General features: G+C 46.5%; 1 long non-coding RNA gene across 4 annotated transcripts in view; it reads right to left on the reverse strand.

The window, feature by feature from the left end:
* LOC123280581 (uncharacterized) overlaps window positions 1–13,125 on the reverse strand; it is a 36,234-nt gene that overhangs the window by 15,431 nt on the left and 7,678 nt on the right. For 2 of the 4 annotated variants that reach the window (XR_011498150.1, XR_011498147.1), the window contains exon 2: window positions 1,626–11,011. This is a non-coding gene — a long non-coding RNA (uncharacterized lncRNA). The remainder of the gene's footprint in view (window positions 1–1,625; window positions 11,012–13,125) is intronic. The other 2 variants (XR_011498148.1, XR_011498149.1) reach the window with 2 other exon arrangements.

Below are 13,125 nucleotides of genomic sequence, written 5' to 3' on the forward strand. Positions count from 1 at the left end.
TATTCCAAGGGCCTAGAGGTTACCTCCCAGGAGCCAGGGACTAAGGCCAGATCTCTCTTTGGGTGAGGTTAATTTTTTTAACTACACAAGTGTTAAAAGTTATTTATATGGAGTTGAGCAAAATAGTTTCTAAGGATTCTTTTAATCCCCTCCATCTGTGGTTATTTCCCCCTCAGCATCTTCCTTCTTTTTTCTTGACAAGGTTAGCTGACAATTTATAAACCTTATTGTTTTTTCAAAGAATTAGCTTTGAATTTATTTATTAGTTGTTTATTACAATTTACTAATTATAAAACTCTTCTTGTCTTACAATTCATCCATTTCTGCTTTAACAGTTATTAATTTCTTCTTTCTACTTTCCTTAGGTTTATTACCTTCTTTCAAACTACTGCAGTTGGATGCATTTGTTTTTCATTCCTGTTTAATTTTTTTTTAATTTATTATAAGACTATGTGTATTAGTCAGGGTTCTCCAGAGAAACAGAATCCATAGGCTATATAAATAAATTTATTATAAGGAACTGGCACATGCAATTATGGAGGCTCAGAATTCCCAAGATCTGCAGACAGCAAGCTGGAGACGCAGGAGAGCCGATGGTGTAAGTTCCAGCTCGAGGCCGAATCCAAAGGCGGAAGAGGACCAATGTCCCAGCTCAAAGACAGTCCAGCAGAGACAAAGAATTCTTTCTTACTCAGCCTTTCATTCTATTCAGGCCTTCAACAGATTGGGTGAGGCCCACCAGCATTGGGAAGGGCCAGGCGCTTCACTCAGTCTGCCAATTCCAATATTAACCCCATCCAGAAACACCCTAACAGACATACCCAGAACAATGCTTCACCAAGTCTCTGGGCACCCTGTGGCCCAATCCAGCTGACACACAAAATGCCACTGTGCATTCTTCTCTGGCACTGCTTGATTCTGATAAGTAATGTTTTCCTTATCAGTTATTTTACAGATAATCAGCCCATCTCGAAAGTGCCTTGTGGCTTACAGCAGGAATGTTTTGCTACTAGATTTTGGCCAGGCAATAAGTACAATGACTTGCCTGTTCAAATAAGGTTGTCCCGATTCGATTCTCGTGAAGCCAATACAAAGGTGAACCAGGACCTCCGCAGGGCCCAGAAGTTGCTTTGAAAGGATTCTCTCAGAACTAGAAAAACTCACTTAAATATCAGTGGAAACATGCACCTACTTGCCTAGATGTGTTTCTTAACAACCAGCATCAAGAGTTCCCCTGTTAATCCTCAAATCTAAGAGGAAAAAAAGAAGCCACCTTTTCTCCCCCATCCAAATGGTCATAAATAACCATATTATTAACAAACATTATAAGGGCTACCATAATACCATCTCATATGTGTTTCCAGGGCTTTATATGTCATTTTATCTAATTTTGGCATGAGTGATAGAGATATCCTACTCGACATCTTAAAGACGAGAAAACTAAGCCTGAAAGAGTTTACATGACTTACTTAAGATCACACCTCTTTTTAAGCGGAGGAGCAAGGATTTCACACAGGCTCTGTCTGATTTAAAGCCTATGCATTTTGGGGGGGATGCCTCTCTTGTCTTTCCTCTGCCCCAACTTGCAGCAATAAGACGGTTCTGCCTCCCTTGACAAAATTTACCTTCCAGGCAGAGAGAGTAGGTCTGCCACAGTCCACTCTTGATTAGGGAGAAGTCCAGCCCGGAATTCTGGAACTGAGATGCAGCAGGCACCAGCCGTGGAAAGCCTTGGCCTGCAGAAGCCATATGGATGAAGAAGACTCTGAGCCAAGCACTAATGAAGAGAAAGAGGAGGGAAATCAGGGCAGGGGCTGAGAGAGTAGAGGGCAGGCACAACTGCTTCAGGAGGGGGACACTGACCACAGGGCCTGCATGTGCCGGACCCAGCCGTCACCCATGCCAAGCCCATGGAGTTCATCTCAGCCATCTGGCAACTGCCCTCTAATAAAACGAGCACAGGACTTCCTATATTGAAGGTGTCGTAGCCAAGCCTCAGCGGGAACAGGAGAAGATGACCACATGGGGGCTGGAGGCCCCGATAGCAGTAGCCAGAGCCCACCGGCACATCTCAGAGCGCCTGCCAACTGGGCAGATTATCAGAACCCTGCTGCAAAGAGATAAGGAACGACCCGATCGGCCCTCGGAGGGCAGGGCTTTATTTAGCAGCCTGAGTAGGCTGCGAGGGAATGTCCTGGCTGGAGGCCTCGCTCAAGCCCCAGCAAAGAGGGCAGTGGGCGGTTGAGAAGAGGACGCTTTAGAAATAACCCCATGTGTGCTGATCTGCTCAGCAGCCTTGTCCTGGCAAGGCCCAAGAGCTCAGGGAGGACGGGTCATTTAGAAATAATTTTTATTTTCCTTATGCTTCTCTATTTTTTCCAAGTTTTCTGCAATGAACGTAAACTCCTTTTATCATCAGCAAACGTGAGTACAATTTTAAGAAAAGAAAGGCACGAAAGGAATTCCTTTGGTTGGGAATTCTAGTGATTGTCTTCACCCTGCTCACTGGTCCCCAGTCCTGACTGGTCCTCTCCCCGCTTCGCTGGTCTCTCCCTGGGGAGCCCTCCAAGTGAGGCACGGGTTCTCTCAGCTTCTCTGGGCTTCCTGCATTCCCCATACCCTCCCCGCCCCCACAGGCTCAAAGAACGCTGTTCTTGGCTTTGTTGTCTTTGGATAAGGCGACCACGCCCCTCATCTCTGCTGGGGTGCAGAAGGGTCACTCAGGTGCGTCGGTCCTGCCTGCTTTCTGGCCCCCTGATGCTAGCTTAGTAATGGGAAAAAAGCCATGGAGTCCCCGTACAGAGTGTGTTTTGCACTCTTTGTGCCTCAGGCTCCTTATCTATGAAGTGGGTATAATAACAGCACGCGCCTCAGAGAGGTGCTATTAAGATTAAAATAAGACAGAGGATATAGAATGCGTGACACACTGGAAATGCCCAATTAAACATTAACTGATTGTCAGTCCACTGTGCCTCCTCCACTCCCACCCGCCCCCTGAATGACCATATCTACCAAACTTGGCCAAGACGGCTTTCATTGTTTCCAAAAATAACTCGTTCCAGGAGGTGTGAGGATTCACCGCCCGACTCTGGCACTGATTCAAAGCAGCAGTTTCAGAAATGCTCTGAGAGGTGACAGGCTCCTTGGAACACAAGCCTTCAAAGTGCCTCCTTATAAGGCGGCTGTCCTCATTTGGACCGTGAGTCACCGCAGGGCCGCTGGAGAAACAGATACAGGAATAAACACGTTCCTTCGTAGTAATGACCTCACGGCGGCTGAGTTCAGCTCATGATTCTGGGGCAGGTTTCAGGAGACGCAAGTAGGTGAAATAGCAGTCAATCCCTATTTTTCAAGCAAGTGTTATGTGCAAAAAGGCACTGTGCTAAGATTCGAAACCGGAACATAAAAACAAAAGATGGAAGTCTCTGTTGAGGAAGCAAAATGCAGGTACAGAAATGGAGAGCTCACCCAGCACAGCAGGACGCGATCCACGAAGGTGATAAGGTGGAGGGCTTGGCAGACGGTTTCTGCTGGGTTCTAGAGGTCAAAGCAGGCCTCGTGGAGGAAACGAATGTCATAATCAGTGGGCATCAGGGCTTGTAGTACCCTGGCGCGGTCAGCATAGTCTGAGAGAAAGGGTCTCACATGTGGATGCCGACAAGGCACAGTACTGTACACACCCAGTACATCGTCTTCTTTGGTCCTGACAACAGTGTTGTGTGGGGTTCTCATTCCCATTGCACAGATTGGAAAACAGTGGCTCAGAGAAGCTCAGAGAGGTGAAGTTCTATGCCCAAAGTCACACAGCAGAGGCAGAATTCAAACCAAGTTCTACCTGCCCCACAGTCCCTGTTCTTGCTTCTATCACCTGGCACTGCTAAGACCTCCCTTAAATCTGGCTCCCAGAACAGACCTGGGCTGTCTGTGACCGGGAATGGGGCTGTGGACTTCCAACAGGGAGGATGCTGCCCAGCGTAGCTGGCAAATTCTTTGGAGATATATTGACCTCATTTTGCCTGCCAGTTTCATGGGATAAGATGGGATGACTTCTAAAGCCTCGATCAAAGTAACAATTTTGACAGTTTTAAATATTTAAGCCCCTCCTTCCACTTTGTAGTATTTTTCCCAGTTCAGCAACTCACCCATTTTATCACCACAACAACCCGTAACAAGCAGCAGGGACTTTTCAGAAATGACACAGGAATAATTTTCCAAAGGTGACCTTTGCCTCCAGCTTTAAATCATTCCAACCTGGAGGATTTTTTTTTTTGATGCAATAAACAGCACCTGCCGGTTAGCACTGGGAAAGTCCCCAGATGCATGTAGGTGTGGCTGACACTGGCACCAAGATATTGCCCATGACCTTGGTGTCATGGGCAAAGTCCACCGACACCAATATTACACAAAACCTAAGCATCACCCCCTGAAGGCATCAACCAGCAATTATTGAGCACCAAGCTCATGGCTCTCAAAACCAGTTTGAAATTACAATCCAGTAACCATTAATTTAATCCCAGCTCAGACTGTATAACTATATGCTAATCATGAAAGGAGACTGGGAAGCTCTTTAGAAGAACAGTGTTATGGACTGAATTGTGTCCCCTAAAATCCATATGTTGAAGCCCTAACCCCCAACGTGACTGTATTTGGAGACAGGGCCTTTCGGGAGGTAATTAAGGTTAAATGAGGTCGTAAGGTGGGGCCCTAATCCGACAGGCCTGGGTTCCTCTAAGAAGAGGAAGAGCTCCAGGAGACGGTTCTGTGTCTCTGCACGTGCGCAGAAAAGAGGCCGCATGAGGAGGGCTCAGCGAGAAGGCAGCTGTCTGTGAGCCAAGAAGAGGCCTGCCCAGAAACCAACCCCAGTGGCACCTGGATCTTGGACTTCCAGCCTCCAGAGCTGTGAGAAAATAAACTTCTGTTGTTAAGCCATCCCGTATTCAGATATAGCAGCCGGAGCTGACTAATACAAACAGGAACTCAGGCCGTCATGGAGCCATGAAACCGCTACCCAGGAAACAGGGCAGGGTAGGACAGGCCATGACGAGCTGGTTAGACCTTTGCTCTCCCTCTGGGAGCCCAGTGTGGGGAGATGCAGAAAGAGATACCATCCCTCTTTCATGAGTTTATTAATAATAAACCTGATTCCGGGGCTGAGACTTAGGTCCGCAGTACCAGTGGGCTTCCTCACCCTGCCTCTCGGGTGAGGCACACGCCCTCCCAGGTGCTGGCGCGGCTGCATCACTGCAGGTCTCCCACTGCAGGGCAGGCCCCGTGGAGCTGGGCTCCCAGCTGACAGCTGATGATAACCTACGTTCCCTGGAGGCAGCAGATCCTAAGAGAGAGTGAGGAAGGGACTGAGCCAGGTACTCTCAGCTGCTTTTTGTAAGCTCACTAAGCAGTTAAACTACTGGCGAGAATAGAGCAAGGGACAGAGAGAAGCCAGGAGTGTTCCCCTAATCAAACTCCCTCCATATGGAAATGTGAAGAGAGGGGAAAGAAAGTTCCTCCCAACACTCATGCCAATTCCATTCCAGGCATACACACATCCCTCTTGAAGCCTCTCCAGTATAGTATTATGTGTGTCTGGCTTCAAATGGACAATAAAATTCACAGCTGGCATCAAATTTCCTGTTATTACACACATACGCATACCTACACAATCTTGGGGCATATCCCACATGGACGGTAAAAATGTCCAGTTGCTGAAGATGAGTGAGCTCGTTTGGGGCCCTGTTTCAGAAGGGGACAGTAAACATTTACTGAGCCTGGCTTGCAGTCTGAATCCAGTCACTTCCTCCTTTGCTGGAAGATGGGTCCATTCATTCATTGCTCATTCAACAAATATTTGCTGAATGCTTACTGTGTACCACACATCGTGTTAAACTGATTGACCAAGAAACTAAAAATCCAGAGATGTTGGCAAACAGCAGGCCTGAACCAGCTATTTACCCAGGCCAGACACTTGCCCATCATCCTTGACTCCTCCCCATCCCTCAAGCCCCTTATCCAGCCAATCACCAAGTCCTGATATTCCATCCTTCTGCATCTGAAATCCCTCTATTTCTTCCCACCCCCTCTGCCGTTCCTTGGTCTAGGCCACCATGTTCTCTTCCTTGGATGTCTACAGCAACCACCTAATTGCTTTGCCTGCCTCCAGACTTGCTCTCATTCAGTCTAATTGCCATACCACAGTGCATGGTAAGAAATATGGCCTCACCTAAAGAGAGATCTGGCCTTTGTCAGGGCTCCTTGGAGGTAACCTCTAAACTCTTGCAGTTTCCACAGTGAGAAGAGTTCAGTATGGTTTCAAAGTGAACCTCTCATTTACCTAATGAGATGAGCCTGGGTGGGGGCTGGCCATTCCAGAAAGACCAACCATGTAATTGTGGTTGGGGCTTTAGACCACGTATATCAGCCTGACCATGAGAGAGGGGTGGGGGCCTGGACACTGAGTTCAGCCATGGGGGCAATTATTCAATCCATCATGCCCGTAAGGAAGGCTCAATAAAACCTCTGGACACTGAAGCGTGGGTGAACTTCTCTGGTTGGCAGTCCTCCTGTGTACTGTCGCCCTGCAATGCTGGGAGGCAGTGCATCCTGAGGATACAGAAGCTTCATGTTTGGAATCCTCTCAGTTGCCACCCTACTGATTGCAACTGTATCTTTGACTGACTCCAATTTGTATCTTTTTATTATAATAAAATTATGCTCCTAAATATAACACTTTCCTAAATTTCATGAGTTGTTCTAACAAATTATCAAATCCAAGGGTAGTCATGGGAACCCCTGAATTTGTAGATGGCTGCCCTGAAGTGAAGGTGATCCTGGGGACTCCCAAATGTAGGTCTGGTGTGTGAAGTGACAGCAGGCTTGTGGGAACTGTGCTCTTAACCTCAAGCTTGGCTAACTCATTATACACAGCCAGAGGGGTTTTCAAAAATGGAACTATGATCATATCACACGTCTGCCTAAAACACTCGAGGGACGTGTTACTCTCCCTAGGATGAAGCCCAAATGCCTAAATATGCTTCCTAGACCTCTCATGATTCAGCCCCTGCAGAGCTTTCCAGTCTCGCATCCCCCCATTCCCCTTGAATTTGACATCCCAGTCACACTGAGCCACTTGCCACTCCCTGAGTGCTCCATGCTCTCTCATTTTTCCAGATCTTGGAACACGTGGCCACTCATCCTATAATATTCTCTCCTCTCTACCTTTCTCCCCCACCTCTTCTCTTGGCTGACTCCCACTAGTCCTTGAGGCCCCAGCTTAGATGGCACCTCTTCTGGGAATCCTTTCCATACACACCACACCAAGTCAGAGCTGGGTGCTCACCCTCTCAGGGCACTTAGCACATGTATTGAAATGGCCTGGTTACTGGTCTGTCCCTCCGACCAGACTATGAACTTTGTGAATATGAGGTCAGTGTTTTTCCCCCATTATTTCCCCACAGTGCTTAGCAGACTAACACATAATTCCAAAGAGAGAAATGATAACTTTACTGGGGACAAACCTGGCAGACACCAATGTGACTAGTGTTGAATGAAGGAACAACTGCACAGGTAGGTTTTGGAAGGCTCTCCAGTCTCCTTGATGGAGATTTGAAAGCACCCTGGTTGTATCCAATAGCCAATTACAAGTCATCTTTCCAGATGGTTCCACCCACAAGTGGTTGATCTCATCCATTTGGGGCTGATCTCTGTTGGCTTCAACTTCAAAGGATAAATTTTTTTTTTACTTTGTCTGCAAAAATTCTGAGATGTATCCCTGTCAATTGTCCTTTAGACATTTCTTCAACTGTTTCACTACTATTTTATATTCCCTATCCCACCACCTACAAGGTCTTATGGCATTTATGAAGACAGGTACATCAATAACGTATTATATTGTAAACATAAGTAATTGGATAATTTATTAAAACAATATTCATTACCAATTCATACATGCATGTGCATCTATCCATACTTTCTTATTAATCAATACTTGATCAAGCACCTGCTGGCTAGGTGAAATGGCACCTCCTTCTCCTTCCTTTTAGCTTTCAGTTAAAACAATCTACATAGCCTTCCTCTTTCTTCCTTTGCTCTTCCCTTTCTTTCTTCTTCTCTTCCCTTCCCTTCCCAGCACGGAAGAGTCAGCACTGGGTCCCCATGGGGTACTAACAGGGAGAGAGGGCTGCCATATGGAGGTGGTTGATGGTGTACCATTGGCACCCAAGGATGCTGGAGACAAAAGGGACAGGAAGTGGAGGTGAAAGGAGACACAGCTGGTGTGATTGGGAAACTGATCACATTAAGCAAATAAGTAAACTTATTGAGCAAATAGGTACGGTCATGCACCACTGAATGAAAAGGACGTGTTCTGAGAAATGAGTCGTTAGGTGATTCCGTCATTGTGCAAACATCGCAGAGCGCACTTACACAGGCCTAGATGGCATAGGCTACGACACACCTGAGCTCTACGGTGCTAATCTGATGGGACCACCATTGTATAAGGCATCTGTCATTGACCAAAACATCATTGTGCAGCACTTGAATGTACACATATTAAGGATAATGAGAGCCAGGTTGGAGAAAGGAGTTGCAAATATGGAGAGGGAGAGAGCTATAAAAAACTTGGAAGTGGGGGCTGGCCTGGTGGCATGGCAGTTAAGTTCACATGCTCCACTTTGGCGGCCCCGGGTTCACTGGTTCGGATCCTGGGCACGGACCTAGCACCACTTATCAAGCCATGGTGTGGCAGGCATCCCACATATAAAATAGAAGAAGATGGGCGCGGATGTTAGCTCAGGGCCAATCTTCTTCAGGAAAAAGGGGAGGATTTGCGTCACATGTTAGCTCAGGGCTAACCTTTCTCAAAAAGAAAAAAAGGAAAAAAACTTGAAGGTGGATTGGAATTAGAGGTATAAGTAATAACCCATGGGGGTTTTTTTTAATGTATAAACATAGGTAGAGATAGAAATAGTTATAGATTTAAGTGTGTGTGTGTGTGCATATGTATACATATATTTCCTAGCTCTCTGCACTAAAGGGCCTAGGAGTAATGACACTCCAGTAAGAATAAACACACTAAGTGCCCAGATCTTGGTTTCTAAATACCACCCTCCACTGAAAGGAAGCAGGGCTCCTTGGAGAAAGGGCTAATTCCAGGCTGGAGCAGGAAAAGTACAAGATGAACCTGGAACACAATGTCATGCCAGAAAGTAAGAAAGTGCTGGGAGAGATGGGGACCTGCCAGAAGGATGCAGGAGCCACTTTAAAGGACCACTGGCCACAACTGGGACAATTTGAACATAAAAACAAACAAGGATAGCAATGTCATACAAGCTATTGAATAAAATGAGTCCTTCCTGAAATAAATATATAAACAAACATGGAAAATGGGAAAGCTCTTTTTTACAGTAGTCTGACAACTAAGAAAAGGAGAAAGGTTGATGAAAATAGAAAACAATCATGTGGCAACTGTCAGAGTGGTGGTTGATTCCAATAGGAGACATCAGTGGATGCTAAGACTGTGGATGAACGTTTGATAAAGAAGAGGAATATCTCCCTTCAAAATGCCAATCCGTATAAAAGGGAGAAATGATGACTTTACATGACAGAAACCTGATAGACACCAACATGACAAGTGATCGAGATCAATATCAGCAAACAGGTGAAGCTGGTCAAAAGGTACAAACGCAAAGCTAAGTATCACCAGTTGTAGGATGGGCTGACATCATGTGTTCCCCCCGCCCACCCTCAGGTAATTCGCTGAGAAAAGCACAGCCTCATTTCTGTGGTATTCTTATCTACAAAGCATGACTCAAGCCTGGTCGTGAGAGACATCAGACTGACCCAGGGACATCCTACAGAATGAAAAGCCCGTACTCGTCACAAGAGTTGAGGACATGAAAGACAAGGAAAACCTAAGGAACTGCTCCAGATTGGAGAGACTGAAGAGGCACAAGGACAGTGCAAAATGTGTGTTCCTGGGTGTGATCCTGGACCAGAAATGAGGAGACATGTGGCACAGCCCAGAAATGGTGAATGGGGGTGTCCGCAGATTGGAGAGTAGTGATTATCAAAGCTCGTTCCCTGACTTGGAGGGTTGTGTGGTGAGTACATAGGAGAATACCCTTGTTTGGGTGAGGATACCCTCTTTTGGAGGAAATATACACTGGAGTATTTAGAAGTGATAGTACATGGTATCTGCTCTCAAATGGTTCAGAAAAGATGAACGAGTACATATATACACACACACAGAGACATATATATACACATTGTGCAGGCGCATACAGAAAGAGAGAGAATGAGAGAGAGAGGTCAATAGGACAAATGGGGTAAAATGTTAACAGCTGGAAAATTTGAGTGTGGGATCCATGAGACCACAGACTAGGTGCTTAAACAACAGAGACTTACTTCTTGCAGCTCAGGAGACTGGAAGTTCAAGATCAAAGTGTCAGCAGGGCTGGTTTCTCCTGAGGCCTCCCTCCTCGCCTTGCTGATGGCCACCTTCTCCTTGAATCCTCACACGGTCTTTCCTCTGTACCCACACATCCCTGATGTCTCTTGTGATGCAAATTTTCTCTTCTTATAAGGACACCACTCAGGTTAGATTAGGGCCCACCCTAGCGGGCTCCTTTTAAACTGATCACCTCCTTAAAGGCCCTTTCTCTGAATACAGTCATATTCTGAGGCACTGGAGGTTGCAGCTTCAACACATGAATTTGGGGGGACACAATTCAGCTCATCACATGCTGTATGCCAGACATCACACCGGGTGGTGGGGTATAAAGATGGCTAGACAAGGGCGCTGTTCTCAAGCGGCTCATAATCTAGCCAAGGCTGCTATGAGAACAACCATGATCCATAGATTGATGCAATGAGCAGAGGGAAGAGCAGCTCCAAGGAACCTCACAGAGGAAGTCATTAACCGTGTCTGGAGAGTCAGGAAAGGCTTCATCCTCAGGGTAGTGCCCTCTGAACTGGCTCTTGGAAGAACAGGCTTTCGCCAGACAGGAAAGGTCATTCTCTGCAGATTAAGGAGAACCGGAAGACTTCAGTTCTAGTTTTGTCATAAATGATTAACGCTTCACCAAGTTCCAAGGGACAAATTTCTCCAGCCCTGAATACTCTTTGCAATATTCTATCGCTTCACACAGCGGGCTTCTGTCCTCATATTCTTTAAGGTAATTATATACTTGAAACATCTTCTCCCTCTGTTTAGTTGCCGATAATATCCGTAACTCCAGCATCATGTCAGAGCTCCAGCATCTTCATTCTCCTTTTGTCTTTCAGTCTATCGCTAAGAATTTATATTCTTCTTGACCTGCTGCTTCCTGTTTTCCTAACTTCCGGGGCTTTTTGTTCATTGGGGGGAGCAAGGTTTTATTCTGCCTTGAAGCACTCTTCCCATTAGTGGGGGGTATTTTTTGACAAGAAAGGTGTATCTAAGCCCATTTTCTATAAAATCTGTCATTGCCTAAGTGGTACCCTGCTGCTTGAATCCTCACTCGTCTCCATGGCAATGTTCTGAAACTATTCTGCTTGTGTAAGTTCAAGGCCCGTCAGATAATTTATCATAACAGAGCCAGCGTAGCCCACCAATGTGCACGCATACACGTTCAGTGCATCCCAGTTACATTCACAAATGCAGCCATGGTTTGTTTTGTATTCATTTCAAAATCAGCAGCACACCCTTTGAAATGGATAGCTCACTCATCAGCTGACTTCATTTACTCATTCATTCATTTACACATCCCGGCCCAGTAGCCGAGACAGAGACATAAAAACTTGCCTCCTCCATGGGGCTGAGGGTGGGAATCAGGAATGGCTTTACTGTGGAGTGGTCAGTGGACCACTGAAAGGAAAGGGCTTTCCTAACAAAAATAAAGCATGGGTAAAGGCACAGAGAAGTGAACAAACATTGGAGATAACAAAGGAAAAACGTCAGATAAGGCTGGGAAATGGGATGGAGGAGGGTGAACGAGGGAGATCCAGAGGGGAGACAAAGAGAGTTTGCCTAGAGAGAGGGGTAGCAATGAAGTCCTGAGGGACCTGTATGAAACACTAAGGAGTCTGTACCCCTCAAGCAATGAGGAGGATCTTAAGAGGAAATGCAGCATGATCAGATTTATATTCCAGAAAGCTCTCTTCCACCACTGCCCCGGGGTTTGATTAAATGGTGAAGGCCCAGAGCCAGAAAGAAGCCAGGGACAAGCTGATAAGGGCCTGGGAGGACCAGAGACCAGAAGCGCACACGGCGAAGATTCGAGCACCACTTATAAGGCAGGCCAGGCAGGACTTGATGACCAGTTAGACGGAGCAGTGAAGGATAACTTGATTTCTGGGCCCATGTGAGGTCAAAGAAAGGAACAAGGTTGGGGAGAGGATGAAGCGTTGAGTTTGGGACTTTTTCAGTTTGAAGAGTCTCCAGGACGTCCAGGAACAAAATCAGAGACACCCCTCCACCGCCACCCCCCCACCCCACCCCATCCTCGCCAACCATCCTAGCAATCTGACAAGCTAATCCCCCCTGGCATCGAATAAAGACAGAAGGCTTAACCTGTGACTCTCCCTTAGGAACCATATTTCCAGTTAACAAGAGGGTACCACCTAGCCAATGGTCATCAAACTTCCCATAATGAAGTTCCAGGCCATGTGATGGGTAAGTTGGGGGCATATTTTCAGTTAGGGAGGTCTTCCCAGCATCCCTAAAATCACACACAGAGGCTATAGCTAAACTCCCTTAGTGATTGATATTTCACCTTCATTCCAAAGAATCCTGTTCACACCATAGATAAAGGGACCTTCCTCCTAGGCAGGATTCTGCTCTCTTAGCTGGCGTAATGAGACATGGATGTCACCGAGCTCTGGGGGTCTCTGAGCTCAAGTCCTGGCTCTACCAATTACTTGCTGTACAGCCTTGGCACCTTAGTTAACCTTTCTTTTTTTTTCTTTTTTTTTTTTTGAGGAAGATTAGCCCTGAGCTAACATTCACGCCCATCTTCCTCTACTTTATACTTGGGACGCCTATCACAGCATGGCTTTTAGCCAAGCGGTGCCACGTCCGCACCTGGGATCCGAGCCAGTGAATCCCGGGCCTCCCAGAAGCACAACGTGCGAACTTAATCGCTGCGCCACCAG

This window comes from Equus asinus, chromosome 25, assembly GCF_041296235.1.
Source record: "Equus asinus isolate D_3611 breed Donkey chromosome 25, EquAss-T2T_v2, whole genome shotgun sequence".
NCBI classification, from domain to species: domain Eukaryota; kingdom Metazoa; phylum Chordata; class Mammalia; order Perissodactyla; family Equidae; genus Equus; species Equus asinus.